General features: G+C 48.6%; 1 pseudogene; it reads left to right on the top strand.

Moving 5' to 3' along the window:
- Positions 1 to 2,615: 2,615 nt before the first annotated feature.
- On the top strand, positions 2,616 to 9,947 carry LOC125759425 (uncharacterized; annotated as a pseudogene).
- The last annotated feature ends 1,569 nt before the right edge of the window (positions 9,948 to 11,516 follow it).

Genomic DNA, 11,516 nt, shown 5'->3' with positions numbered 1-11,516 from the left:
TGGATGCCCGAGGCAGCCGCCTTGTGTTCGCAGGTTTTGTTTAACAATGCGGTTTATTTTAATGCTCTGTGACCATCTCACCGTTCATTATGGATCTGTCTATCCACTGACTAGGAGGATAAATAAGAACGCGCTTAAAAACGCCTTCTCCATTTTAAGGCCTAAACCAGGTGGTAACACTAATACCACAGCTCATCAGTTTCAGACCGCTTTCAGACACCTTTTGGTGAGTAGCCTATTCAAGCTGTCTGAAAACTCTAATAGCGCCCAGGCCATGATATCGATCTTGGCGACTCTTCCCGCCGACCTTTCGGCACAGTCTCTGGCTCTTGGTATCGGAAGCATAGTCTCGCTTGGGTTGGCACATGATTGTTTTACTGAAGAACTTCCGCATATTGAGCAAAATAACCTAGTTTATTTTGCGGCTTAGTTAGCGGCAGAATTTTTTCGATCACATTCGTAACTGTGGAGTTGTTTGAACAATATTGCACGCCAAAACGAAACGAAACCCTACGAGCACTACATCTTTAGAACTCGGACAAAGAGAGATGGGGAGCCGTTTGAGCAGTTTCTGCGCGATGTCCAGCTGAAAGGTAAGAGTTGTAATTTCGCAGACTTAAAAGAATCAATGGTTCGAGACCAGCTTGTTTGCGGAACGGCAGACAAGAAGCTCAGGAGGCGAATTCTGCGGGAGAAAGACCTCACACTGGATAAGGCGATAGAACACTACAAAGCCGCAGTGTTAGTTGCTAACAAAGGACGTTATGACGCTGAATATTGTACGGAAAAACCAAGCCCAGCAAGAAGGCGCCGCCGAAAGGTATAATCGTCAGTGCCCCTGCTGTAACCAAAGTCACGAGCCGAGGAAATGGCTAGCGTGGGGCAGAACGTGCGCCATAACAACCGTGTGCTCCAGAACAAACAAAAATTCAAGAGGTTCGCTGTCCACCTCAGACTAAAGCAGAATCGGATGAAGAATTCCAGATTTTGGCCGTGAGCATAAATAATGTATCGACGGGCCAAGAATGGATAATCACGACGACGCTATTTAATCGCTCCATACGCATGAAGATTGACACGGCGCACAGGCCACCTTGCTCCCTGACGCCCTCCTCCTCAAGGTGAGCGAAGAAAGGCGTCTTGAACCATCTCCCACGCTCGTGACAAGCTACGATGGTGGAGTGATAAACCACTCTGGAACCCTGGCGCTGCCAGTGCGCATCGGCGAAATTGATGAAGCAACTTATTTCTTTGTAGTCAAGAAAGGGACGCAAGCGCTAGTGGGCCTTCAGGCTTTGAACATTTCGGAGTTGTTTCAAGTCTACAAACGATTCAAATGCCTGCTTATTTGAAGACTCACGTTTTCGGCGATTTTCGGAAACTTTTTTAAGGCCTTGATTGCCTAAAGGAAACCTACAGCCTAGAGTTGAATCAAGGAGCAAACCCAAAGTTGCTGCTCTCACGCCGGATTCCACATGCGCTTCGTGAACCACTGCGGCAATACCTGTCCCGCATGGAACGTCAAGGAATTATCTAAAAGATGCAAGAGTTAGTAAGTCCTCTTGTCATTGTCCGAAAAAAGATGGCCGCTTGCGTGTATCCGTAGACCCCAGGCACATAAACCTGTGCGTGAAGTGCGACCGTCATCAGCTGCCGTCGAGAGAAGAAATCGAGTCCGAGCTTGCAAACTCAAAGGTTCTCAGCAAGTTAGCATCTAACTGTGTATTTCGCCAAATTCCCTTGGATGGAAAGACTTCCAGAAGCTGCACCTTTGCCACGCCGTTCGGACAGTATCGCTTTTTAAGGCTGCCTTTCGGGATATTCACCGCGAGCGAAGTGTTTCAGAAAGCGATGCGCAACGTTTTTGACGGCCTAGAAGGCACCCGCTTTTACACCGACGACATGCTCGTGTGGGGCGCAACACAACAGGAACATGATAAACGCCTACGAGCGGCACTAGTGGCATCAAAATCTGCAGGACTAGCACTCAACCGCGAAAAGTGTGTTTTCGGCACAGGCGAAGTCAAGTTCCTGTGCGACGTCATCTCGGCAAACGGAATTAAGCCAGACGGAAAGTTAGCCAAATGGGCAGTGCGAATAACACCCTAAACGTCAAAAAAGGTGTTCAAAAACTCTTGGGCGCAGTGGACTACTTCGAAAGGTTTGTTCCAAACCTCTGTGAGAAGACTACAAATCTGCGAGCCCTATTAAAGCATGATTGCCTGTTCGATTGTTCAGGCAGTTATGACAAGGAGTGGAAAGTACTGTGCGAAACGCTGTCGACTGCACCTGTGCTTCCCATATTCGATCCATCAAGACAATCTAAGATAACAGCGGACGCAAGCAGCTTTGCGCTAGGGGCGGCGCTTTTACCGTTGCATGGCGAACACTGGCGTCCAGTTGCCTATGCTTTGCGTGTGCTAGCAGAAGAGGAAATCATAAACGCGCAGATCGAAAAAGAGGCTTTGGCAGTCACGTTTTCACATAAAAGTTTACGCGTTTGTATCACTGCCTTCTACGTAATTGTTGAAACTGACCATAGGCCACTTGTAGCCATTGTTCAGAAGAGCCTGTCAGACATGCCTCCTGGCGTACAGCGTTTTTTTCTTCGCCTCATGCCGTTCAACGTTTCCTCGCTGTACATCACCGGGAAAGACCTTGCTCCGGCCAATATCCTATTAGGAATCAGATGCGACAGCAATGAGCAGCCAGAAATCGAGCCTGAAGACGTCGCCATTCATGCGACGACTGTCCTCTACACCTTCGTCAGCGACTCAACAAGCAAGGGGATAGCAAAAGCAACTATTGAATACGATGAGCTAAGGTAAGCTATTGAAGCGCTTCAAGATGGTCGAAGCTTAACAGGACTGCTAGCTTCCTTCAAAGCAGAGCTATCGCATGTTGAAGGTATGGGCACCGTGCAAACGTTAGGAGCCGCCACAGTCGTGCGCTGCCTCCAGCGCAGAGCGGCCACGGCAGCAGATTTGGCGGGATAAGGGAGAAGACGACGCAGGCGGCGGCAAGCCACTGCGCCGTGTTTTGGTGCTTCGCTTGAGGCGTTTTCTTTCCCGTTTGCTTCCAAAGGACGTCAAATTGTTAGCAGCTGTCAGAGAACGTAGCGTTACCAGGTGTGCTTCTTTTCGCCAGACCTCGTGTATCCTCAGGCGAACGCGGCAACATAAAATGCATGAGCTGGGGGGAGACAACGGAGGTGACGAGCCCGTTGAGCGAAGTTGCGTACGTGTAGCGTGGGCCGTCTCACTCACTAAACAATCACAACTTATCACTCTCGGGCTAACGCGGGAGCCTGAAACTGGCGATACCAGCAATTGCACTGTCACGGCCGCTGAATGAAAAAACGCTTTCCATCGAACGGCCATGGCACTGCATTCGCTGCGCCGACTTAACCACTGCAGCCGAGTTCGTCATCGCGGCTCGTGTTTTGCTGCCATGGCACTGCAAAGCGTGCCAATTATTATTACGTTTGGATTCGCAGGGCTACGTGATATAGTTTCTTCCGAGGAGCTAATTTGAAGAAGGGCAGGTACCTCCTCGAAGCGGGGCACGTTCACGGCGTCGTGAAAGAGGTGTTGCTAGGTAAATCAACAATCACGGGCAAATGTGCCCCACAGAAAAAAAAGATACCCCGTCTATTCACAAAACTCACTTTTGTCGTCGAACGAGTGCGATCCAACGTTCACGCCGATTCCGTTCATATTCTCTAAATCGAAACCGGTAAAAGCGCGTACCCGGATAATTCCTGTAGGAGTTGTTGCACCCAACAACGCAGAAATTATTCCTGGAGTTCGGCATTCCTGCAAACAGCGCAACCGACACAAAACGAACTGCCCGCGAAAATACCTCGCGCCGTCACAGCGGGAGCGTGGAGCGAGCAGGCCTGCAATCGCGGAGCGATGTTTTATGCTATATAATTCTTATCGTCCACCACCTGCGGCTGACTAATCGCGTTGATAACGCGGACGGACGGTCGCTCTCGTCACTGGCCAAGCGCGAGAAGCACCGAAAAATATTCGCAATGCCCACGAACTATAGGTGGCGCGCCGTGCTTTTCAAGATGGCGCCAGGAGGAGGGTCAACCCGTTTGTTAGCATAGGAACAGATAGGACGTGCGGACGTACGGCCCGTGCCACTTTCACCGGATGAAGTCATGAGCTGCGCTGAAATGGATATGAGACTAAGATACTTTCCCAAACCATGGAAAGTGCTAGGTACTCGCCACCTAATTATTTGCTGCGGTGTGAAATGTTATATTTCAGCTCCGTAACCATGCATAACGATGCTTCGCGAAATCCTGTGCGTGCTACATAAAACTGCATGATCTAGAATTGACGTATGAGCTGAGCGGCACTCCGAGGTAGTACGTAACGAGCCTGCCTGACGGATTTGCGGCAGTAGTAGGCCGCCAGCGAGTAGCGCCATCGCTGCTGCACGGGACCACACGTTTAACGTGGTGATGGTTTGCAAACATAATACGCCGTCGTCATTACTTGCGCAGTCGGGAACGCGGAGTTGCGTCTTCAACGGAACACAAGTATTTAACATCCCATTCAGTAGCGCTTGTGTCACAGCTATGCTGAGAGACTAGCCGTGTGCAATTCACTTCACTCGCATGTTGCAGGTTCGATTAGCACGATCGAAACATGAATATCGAAAAGAATGCACACGTATGCTTTTCGCAACGTCGAAGAAGTTAGCCGAGATGCGTGGATTGTGGCCGTGAATGCACGTTCCATCGCTCTAACCATTTCGCTTCGCTGGTCGAGCTCGAGCGTGTTGGTGGCATGCGGCGCTCCATAATATCCACAATAATTGTGATACATGAAATGCACAAGAGGAACTATGGTTTTATTTTGATCTCGCTCAAGGATATTATACATTAAATACAATCAAAGTGACTTACGAGCGTAAAAGAACATTAACGCACGAGGGGACGTGAAGTTCAACTCGATCCTCGTGAGTTAGCAGTTGTGGTTCATCGTCGCTGTCACTCTCGGTGCTTTCACAGTCTTCTACGTCCAGTGAAAAATCCTCGTCGTCAAGATGGTTTCCTTCAACACCACTGCTGAAAGCAATCTGAAGAATTTCCTCCGCCGAACGACTTCGACCACTCCGCGTCACCACGTTTACAATTAGAGACATCTGGGCGCGAACATTTTGCTCTCAAACCGGTCAACAAGCAAATCGCTTGCAGTGTGCTGCCACCTATCAACAAACGTACAAAAACAAGCGGCGCAGCGGTGGCTATGAAACCAACACACTGGCGAAGGACGGCGTGGATGGAAAACGTTCGCTCCACGAAAGGCGTCGAGCAGACGCGTCCTCGAATGATTGAAACGTCGCTCGCACGATTCGTAACAGCGCTTTGCTGACAAAGGATAGAAGTTCTATATTAATGTTTCGCCAACTTGAGATCGCTCAGTTATACAAGAGCACATCGCGAGCCCGCGCGACCTCCCGAGTACAGTGTTATGGGACTCATGCACTACAAGAAACATTCACCAATGCTATATGCAGGTAAAACAGGGTGAGCTTCAACTGAATATGTCAGACGATAGCATTTAACTAACCTACGTGGCTACAGAAAGCCTCACGAAACTGGTAGTATGTGTACGCTCTGGGCTAGCATTGAAAGCGCGAGTTGCCACGTATTTTCACGAAAACTTCGCGTCTCGCAAGAACGAATCACATTTCTCGTGTCACAGAGGGCCCGGTTTGTTCACTGATGCAGGGAACATGCAAAGTCGTAGTGTTCCTTTCTTGCCAACGCGTTAACACTGCAGGCTAGCACAGCCGAACAAGGGAGCGACTGCGTAGTGCTGCCATTTTGTCGTCTACTGACCCTCCTCGAGAGGACGCTCCTGAATTCCGCTTGGCGGCGCGACAGTCTATGGGCATTGTGAATAGCCATCATAAAAGGCATCGTTCCTCGATTTCACCCCATTGCGAGCGCGTGAGGGCATCCCGCCAAATCTGCGCTTCTTGCTGCTAGGGACGCCTTCGCTCAGGCAGCGGGGTTACGTCTACACGGAGCCTATACTGTTGCCTAGTTCTATACTCGGGGACAACTTTCTGTGGCAATGAAGGGAAAGCTACGGGCGTGGAGCGTCTGCACATGTACTGCTACGCGAAGTAGTCCGGTTTGGCGCGCGTCTCGTAACGCCGTGGAAAGTGATGGCTAGCGTTGCATTTCGACGCAAACGCTACTTAGCGTCTAAGGTACGGGTAAAAGGCGCGACTTTTTCAAGCAAGCAAAAACGCAAAGTGACAACGTATAAAGTAAAAGAAATACATATATCTCGCTTGTGAGCGCTGCGCTCCGTCTCAAAAAGCTACATGTAGAAATTGAAGGAGTATTTTATATATCTCACGCAGAAAATACGGACGCACTTGTGGGACTACAGCGATAGGATACGTGCATTGTGGCTCTGTAGCTTCCCCTTCATTGCCACAGAAAGTTATCCCCGAGGTTACAATTGTCATTCCGAAATCCCTGCGGGAATAAATGTTCCAGCGCCAACATTAGGGTCACTTGGTTGTCGGAAAATGGAAAGCAATAGCAAGAATACTCATGTATTGACCCGGCATGGCGGCAGAAATAACTGACAAAGTTTGCAGGCGCTCAACTTGCCAGCGTTTTGCTTACAGGCAGCCGAGCGAACCGCTGATGCAAAGGAATTGTCCCGAATTGCCGTGGGCTAGAGTCGGTGTGGACGTGTTCGAGCACGCCGCGAAAAACTACGTTGCAGCATACGATGCCTATTCAAACTACCCCGAGTAGAGCCGCTTTCACAAACTACCAGCCACTGTGTAATAGAAAAGCCGGCCATGATGTCTTCACGGCGCGTCATTCAGCTGGAAGTTTGTACGGACGGCGAACCGCAGTTTTCGTCACAGGCATTTCCGGCTTTCGCAAGACAGTGTGAATTCACCCACATTGTCTCTAGCCCTGGTTTTCAAAGCTCAAACGGACTGGCAGAGAAAGGAGGGAACGTGGTGGAACGTCTTCTCAAGAAGGCGGTGTACGCGAATGAAGACTTCTGGATCGGAATTTTCAATTACAGCACAGCACCACTCGAAAGCGGTAAAGCGCCATGCAAGCTTCTCATGGGCAGGAAGTTGAGAGTAAGGCTACCTGACTTCGGGGACCATTTGGCGCCAGAGGTCAAAAAGCACACTCAAACCCACCCTCAGAGGCGTCCAGTGCAAGAGCTGGGCGAACGTGACACCGTTAGACTGCTAGACAAGACTGGGTAGAACACGAAGGCCCTCGTAGAAAAAGCCGTGAGCTCTCGCTCATACATGGTCCGTATGGAGGATGGGGCTCACCTTCGTCGTAATCGGCAACATCTGCTCCGAATCAATGAATACTTCCAACAGTCACTGCCAATCATTCCTGACTCAATGGACGACAGTGCTAACGTCTGTATTTGTCTTCCAGGCGACATGGCACCACAGGATTCGCAAGGCGACTGGAGCCCTACGTCTGAAGATCCAGTCCCTGCTGTCCAAACAACTCAAGGGCACCCATCGCCAGAACAACAAAGTCCTCTGGCAAACATGAATACTGAGCTAGGCAAGGCTGGGCTTCGCTGAGGCACCCGGTTAAGAAAACAGCCCACTCACCTGACATATGACCTGAACTTTCAGCAAATGGCTTGATTAACCAGTACTGTTTAATTTCAAATGTTGTTTGTGCTAGAGGGACAAACTTTATTAAAGCCTTTAGGTAGGTTACAAGGCTGCTTCTGTCAGTGTCTACAGTGAGGTGCCCTATTTTTATTATCTCAATCCTTCCCAAAAAGGAACTAACTTAAGCTAGAGTATCCATATTCCATTTGATTTCAGCAGTGCTTATTTATGATCGCAATGAACCAATAAGCTTCGCATGCTGCAATTGCTAATCTCGCTGACTGGTGAGAGTTCCCCGCACTCGACTGTTGCATACTGAAGTTCATTTTGTAACTCTACCATTTACGGCAAACCTCTTCATACCCTTCGTAAACCTAAATAGTTATATGGCTATTTTGTAGTCAAGAAATAAAACACAGATAGGTTCTAATATAACAATAATAATTGTTGGGTTTAACCTCCCAAAACCACGATTTGATTATGAGAGACACCATAGTGGAGGGCTCTGGAAATTTTGACCATCTGGTGTTCTTTAACATGCACCTAAATTTAAGTACACGAGCCTCAAGCATTTTCGCCTCCATCGAAAGTGCGGCCGCCACCGCCGGGATTCGGTTAAGCAACCTGCGGGTCAGCAGTCGAGCACCATAACCACTAGATCACCGTGGCGAGTACAAATAGGTTATAGAGGCATTTTGTACACAAAGTCCCAAGACTAGAAACGACGAGGGGCAAGTGCAATGCAGACACAACACACATACTTCACGTGTTGCGTCATCCCTCGTGCTTACAAAAGACATGGGGTTATGTTTTATTACGATATTTTCAATTTTCGAGAGCCCATTATTCTGTTATATTACACATCTGTTATCTGTTAGAAGCGTACCACAGGTGTACGTCACCGTGAGTATAGTCGTCGTTATCTTTCTTTTTTAATCGTTGTTAACATTCATTTCCTTGATGCCTTTCTCTAACAGTTGTGTTTTAGGTGAGTGCTCTGTCCATTCCCGTATTCTTTTCCTAGCCGTTCGCGCTTTTATTTCATAGTGTTTAACCAACTAGCCCATCAGATTGTATCGATGTTCTATAACAACATTCAACAACCACTACGTAGCTCGTTTCCGCGCGAACTTGTTAGAAATTTCCACTTTTCGGGACGCAGGGTCTTTGGACAAACAGCTGAACATGATCAAGATTTCGTGGCAGAGAGCATCACTAAGGTGCTGGACAGTGGCTCGAACAATTATTCCTCTCAGGAGATCCACTTGCCACGGCACAGGAGGTGTGCCGCGCACACATTGAACCTCGTCGCCTCGATGGATGCCGAAGGCCGGCAACAACATGTCCTGCCGCGAAATGGCGACGGCTGTTCGCAAAACTGAAGAACTGAAGACTCTTTTCGCAAAACTGAAACCATAAAGATTGTCTTGGGAAGGGAGCTCCTCATGCCGAACGCAACACGATGGAATTGGTTGTTCAACGCCGTGAAGTTCATAAATGAAGTTCCGAAAGGGAGGGTGGAGGCAACGTTCGACGAACTTGCGTTGCCACGATTGGAACACGAGGAATCTCTGTTCATTGATGAATTCTGCAAGGTATTTTTTTATTATTTCTTTAACATCATGTTGGTGCGTCGACTGTATTTTTCTTATTTTTCCAGGCGATGTACGCTGTGGCAAAGGAGTTAGATATCCTGCAAGGCGCGCAATATATGTACATGGGCGTCCTGCAACCAACACATCACTGCCTCCTGCGGTACCAGCGATCCCTCTCACCGCTGAACTGCTGCGCACCCCTTGCTAGCACCCTTCAGGAGGCAGTCACGAAGAGGTGAGCGTAGTCTACTGGTGCTTATTTCCTTATTGCTCCCTCTCATTGCATGCTCTCGCAGAGAGGCATATGTGTGCGTACCACGGATTGTCCGTTTTGATATGTAACTTGTACCTTGAAGTAAAATGTTTTCAGCATGACCATGCATTGTTCCTGTAACCTTTCTCAACACAGGTTTTCCCAAGTTCTGGAGGATGCCGATCTGACCGTGGCAGCGGCGGTCAATCCCATGTTCAGGCTCGCCTGGATGATGGAAGAGCGGAGAGCTGCCACGTTACGTCTTCTTGAAGAACGATGCACTGGAAGCATTTTGTAAAGAAAATGCAGCAACCAGTGACGGAAGCGACGCAGACGACCTATTTTTTTAGTTACCTCAAGCATCTCCTTCATGTCCCGCGGTGCAACAGTGGGTCAGCGATCCCGGAAGTGATATTAGCGAGCAGGCGAAGTTCCCATTAAACTTCTAATTGGTTCTGCCGCACGCCTCGCTGGTAGTGTAGCAGTTGACTGCCGCTGCCAAGGGAGTCGCAGACGACATCTTTCATTTGCTGGCACCTTGAAGGAACGACCGCTCCGATATCATTTGATAGAGACGTTTAATACGTTTTCTCCTTCCCCTTTCTACGATCTATATACACATGGTTTTATAGCCTTGTATAACCAGAAGCACTGTTTCAGCCCAATCGGGATGCAGAAATGTCTTTCTCTGAGCGTCCGGCTGGCTGCCGTCGAACAGCCAACCTCTCCGACATTGATGGTTCGTCGCCGCCGCTCAAACCCCTTTCGCCTCGGACCTCGCAATACTCGGCGTCAAGTGCCGCCCGGTCGTGGGAAGGCGCCTCTGAGGATGTGCCTCCAGCGCGGGGCCTACAAGTTATCAACAAAACTGACACGTACATCAATACAACACGTACATTTCCATCGGGCAGCTCGTGCGTCAACGTTAGTCGGGCGAAGCACTCACTAAACACAGTCAAGACACTCTGCTTGAGAACGAAAGAAGGGAATTTTATTATTGGCACGCTTCTTTGTTTGATACAACCTTAATGAAAACCAACAAATTATGCCAAGGAAGGTATAGGGGACGTTAGTTGTATTGATTTAGCTCTTTTGTAGTAAATATGATATAAATGTAAAGAAAGTCAGGTGCACGAAAAGACAACTTGCTGCCGGCAGGGACCGAACCTGGAACATTTCGAGTCAAACGACCTTTCTTCCTTAGCAAGAACTGCCAGAATGTCAACCACTTACAGTAACTTTTTAAACCGCACGCATTTTGTGAAAGCAGACCTTGATCGAGCTGGGCCAACAAAATGTCGCTCAAAACCGGAGCTCTGAATTATCCGATGCAAACACCCTGCTTTTGCAGGTAGATTGCCGTTCCACATGGCGTAGAGGTAGACGAGTGGTAGGCGGGTAAAAGTTCGCGAGAACCGTTCACACTGACACCTACTTTGTTCTGGAACGACACGGCACCAATGCATTGCTCAACCGCTGGCCTCAACTTATCGTGAGGCAACGAATAAAACAAATCCTTGGAGTCTACCGTGATCGCGCGAAAAAAGCCAACAAATTATTTGACTTCGTAGACGTTTTTTTGCCAGAAATGAGTCATGAATATTTAACAACTTCACTTTGTCTTGGATCAAAAGCCAACTGATTTGTGCGTGCCCCTTTCAGATATATTAAAACGCAAGGAACAATCAACCTTATGCGTATTCCCTGAAAAAATCTTTCTGGGCCCGAGTTCCTGGATGTTTTTTTTTAACTCTCAGATGCGAGAGTCTAACTCAGAGTAAGGTCTAACTTGTCGCAATGACTCTTTGCTTTTGTTTTCACTTTACATCATTCAACTTCGACAGAATCGCATAACTTTTTGCATGTGCAGTCAGGCCTCTCTCGGGGGAACCAGGAATCCACCCTCATTATCTGCAGGAACCAGTTACAGATTAGTTATGCATAGGTTTGCTGATACACCTCCAAACGGTTACCTGGAACAAGTTGGCTGAGATTTCCTGATGGCGTCCACCCCCCAC

Source organism: Rhipicephalus sanguineus, chromosome 1 (assembly GCF_013339695.2).
Source record: "Rhipicephalus sanguineus isolate Rsan-2018 chromosome 1, BIME_Rsan_1.4, whole genome shotgun sequence".
In the NCBI taxonomy this organism is placed as follows: domain Eukaryota; kingdom Metazoa; phylum Arthropoda; class Arachnida; order Ixodida; family Ixodidae; genus Rhipicephalus; species Rhipicephalus sanguineus.
Note: the sequence above shows the minus strand (reverse complement) of the source record. Positions and strands in the feature narration are given on the sequence as shown.